Here is a 4,245-nt window from a genome sequence, read left to right on the forward strand (position 1 = left end):
GGCCCAGATTATAAATGATCATACACAGGGAAAATTTTGGTAGATCAGTATACAGAGGAAAGATAAAAGGCTGAGCCAACTCAGCAAAGCTATTCGGTCACCACAGCAGAAATTACAGTCACAGGTGGCAGGGCCGAGAAAATACAACGCAGCAAACATAAAGACGCATTCTCCAGCATTAAAGCAAAGCGGCTCAACCGAATCACTGACCTCCAAAGGTCAAAATATCCTCTGACAGACTTAAAGAGCAGTTATGCTGCATTCAAAGCTGTAATAACTTCTTTTCTACTTTTCTGTACGAAGTAATAAAGATATTTCTTTCTCAGATGACTCAATGCCTGAGATATTTTGTATAAACATTTCTATAAAGTCCCCTTCACATGAGTTTTCAAGGGTTGTTGTGAGTTTCATTTTTCAATACTACTGTTGCTGTACAACTCTCAGAGAAATAATACAAAAGGTGGATGGAATTTCTAAAGCTCTGTGTTCCTGGATGCACTGTGATGGCTGTCTGATTGTTACAGGATTCCTGCATATTTCATAGCACAATAAGTCTTCTTTAAACCTCTGTGTTATATGTTTTCTAGTCCTTCATTTTCTTTCATGTCTCTAAGTTTTACTCTTAATGACAAAGTAAAAGAATAGTTTCAGGATTTAATCACAGATTACCCTGAACTCAATCTAAGCTGTTATAAATGTTTTCTTCCAGATAGAGTTAATAAGGTGTAATTCTTAATTGCTACACTTTCAAGCTATATCTTTCACTATGATAAATATTTCAGGAATTCAAGTTTGCTCCTGAGGCATCTATCTCCTTCCCACACCCCAGCTTTAGTGAAAAATTCTTAAATGCTTTTCACTGGTTGTTCACATGTCACCATCATAATCTAATTTTGTTATATGAAGTATTTAAATGGCCCTGTAATTTCAGTAAATCATCTCAAGGTTTCTAAACACTCATAGCCACAGACTCCATTGCCCAATGAAATAAACTCATCTGCAGATTGCACACTTCAAGTACAGAAAGATATCCTTCAACCAAAATAATAAACCAAAACCTGAGCATAATAACTAGCCTAAAAACACCTTCAAAATAGAGATAAATCATAAAGAGAGAGCCCTCTCTGATCACAGTTTGGCAAGGAACAGTGATCCAAAGATTGGTTAGTGGTTACCCCGGCCGTATTCCCTTGGGAGTCATAGGGAACAACCTGGGTGTTAACACTTGCCATTTTTCAATTCCCGCTCAGCACACCCTGGTAGTTCTTCTACCTGCGTTGCAGTGCAGGTAGCCAGTGTTGACTTTTCATTTCAGCGCAGACAGCTAGTGGAGCCACTGAATTGATCCTGAATTGACTTGTTTTTGAGCAGTTTCTGGTGGAGAACTTATGTGAATTGCTGTGGTTTGTTAGCCTTGTTCCTCTAGGGGTAGGAACAACATGTTTAGGGACTTTGGATCCCTTAGATTATGGACATTTCATGCTCAATGCTGTAAGGCACAAAAATGTCTATAACAGTTTCCCCCTAAAGTATGAGGCCGTTTATCGGGTGAAATGCTTTATCAGGAGGATCCGATGTTCATCCAATGCTGGGAGGAGACCTGTAATAAGATACAATGCAATACATTATTTTCATACTGCTTTCATGATCTAGCTGAGGCGGGCATTCCCATGCTCAGCTTTATAAATTCATTTTTCTGTACATAGAACAGACAATCGTCTGATGGTAGACTGATAATTTTTGATGAAATTATCATCCATTGGGTAGGATGATTATCTGCTGCAATGATGTACATGTCAATGTCTTTATCTTTCCTGAATATATATCGCAGCTTGGATCGATGAAACTAGATCCGCGGTCTTCAAACTCGTTCGATCTTCACTCTAAGTACAAGTCGATCCATGTGAGAAATGTCCTGAAGTCGAACATGGAAAGACATCGCTTGATTACCGGTCAATGAGGCAAACCGTTAACAAGCGCAAGAGGAATCACCGATAATGATAATGAACCTCAAGGTACTGCAGTACAATTCACGTGGTGTGAATAAAGGACTTGGCGTCGAACAACACGCAAAATCTTTCGGTCGAAGGTCATTGATGTATACCTGTCGCCGGAAGTGAGAAACTTGCCATTGAGGCATGCAAGCTTCAAAGTACTGAAGGGGTTGTTCCTAGATCCACTTCTTGGATAATGATCTGATGTCGACAAGAAGTGATCCGTTAAAGGAGGGCCTTAATGAATCCCACATCGATGACACGGAACGGAGCTAATGATTTTGATGGAGGTGAAAATGGTCTGTGACATATGATTCAGGGTGGCGGTCATGAAAGGATGAAGGATAATGTATGGCAGTGGATGGGACACGGTTGACTTCTCTGAACGACTTCTCTTGAACATATGGCGACACTGATGCGATGGATCGGTAGCATTACCCCAAATATGGATGGTATGGCGAGACCATGGTGATGTGACCGGTGAATGAAACAACCCAACCCGATTGTGGTACGGAGGAAAAGTGTCATGTTCAAGAGCGACTTGCTACCATCAAAGTTTTCTTGAGTTTCTCCCAATTTTTCCCCAGTCATTGCTGACCAGTACCTCTTTATTTTTGTCAAGCTTGAGGAGGATAACATATGCTCGTTCTATAACTTGCCCTTCGGGCAAGCCCATCGCTATGTTTTAACGAGCCTAGCGATAGTGAAACTCGTTCTCATCTAAAGACAAGTTTGTCGTTATTTAATGATTTTAACGAGTCTAACGACAAAGATAAATCGGTCCTTTTCATTTTTAGAGAGTCTGAAAAGGTACATAAAGTTAACTCCAAAAGTCCTTTTTCGTCATCTAATCCCTTAGGTCCGAAAAAGTATAAAACAATACAGAAGGGATGAGTTTTCGATAGTTTTAACGAGCCGAACAAAACAAGCGCTCGATCTTTTTGTGCGATAATCCCTCAGGTCCAAAAAGATTAAAATCTAGAGGAGGGATAGCACTTCCTGTCCCTTTAACGAGCTGGAAGGCCAAGGACTCGGCAATCTTTTCATATTTTACAAGTCAGATGAAAAGAGCTTAAAGAAGACTCATCTTTTGAGGAACGAGTGATGAAACGAGTTAGCAGCTGATTCCAGGTACGGGTTGGAATTTTCCAATCACGGCAGTGTCACAAGGATGGCTAGTGAAATCACTCTTCGCAGCTGTTCCTCAAAATGGGTAAACAATCATATGGAGGTGAACAATCGGCCAATGGAAAAGTGGAGGTGACGGTGCAAACACGACCAAGGCTTTAATGGCTGATAATTTTACATTCACAGTGGTTATTTACCGGGTAGTTCATTTTTTAATGAGCTTAAACGCGGATTGAAACACTTGCTCGGTCTTATGTTTATTTTTTAACGAGCATGAACTATGTGCTAAAACTGCTCGGATCTTGAGTTTATTTTTTAACGAGCATGAACTGTGTGCTAAAACTGCTCGATCTTATGTTTATTTTTTAACGAGCATGAACTATACGATAAAACTGCTCGAAAACAAAATACAAAAAAAGCACATTGGTTACTATTTAAGCATAGTAACGCTTAAGGTACAACCCATTGCGAGGTTGCGCCAGTGGAATTCCGTCGTAATCCATTAACTCATAGGCTCCTTTTGCTAATACTCATTTAAAAATATAGGGGCCCATCCATAAAGAATTAAATTTACCTGCTCCCAATTTGTCGGATTCTTGGTCGTAAAGCAAGACCAAGTCACCTTCTGAGAAGACACAGGGTTTGACATTTTTGTCGAACTGTGCCTTGACTCGTTTATTATGGGCTTCGTTAGCCAAAGCGGCATCACGACGGGTTTCATCCAATTGGATTAATTCCAAGAAACGGGCCTCTTCTTCTGAAGTTCCGGGGAGGAGATCGATTGCGAGTTTAAGAGACGAAATTTCGCACTGGACTGGCAAGGCTGCCTCCAGGCCATACACCAGTTGGAAAGGTGTGAACCCAGTCGCATTCCTTACCGATGTTCGGTAAGCCCACAAGGCTGAGTACAGGATTAGGTGCCACCTTCTTTTGTGAACTCCGATCATCCTTTGCAACATACGCTTCAGGACCTTGTTGATCGCTTCAACTTGTCCGTTGGCTTGCGGATAATACTGGGTAGAGCTGTCGTGAGATAGCCCTAGCTTGGCAGCTAGTTCAACCATCATGTGACTACGAAAATGCGATCCATGATCTGTAACTATGGCCTGTGGTACGCCAAACC

This window comes from Pinus tabuliformis, chromosome 1_2 (assembly GCF_031772625.1).
Source record: "Pinus tabuliformis cultivar Carrire ecotype Pingquan chromosome 1_2, CPIR1, whole genome shotgun sequence".
Lineage (NCBI taxonomy): Eukaryota > Viridiplantae > Streptophyta > Pinopsida > Pinales > Pinaceae > Pinus > Pinus tabuliformis.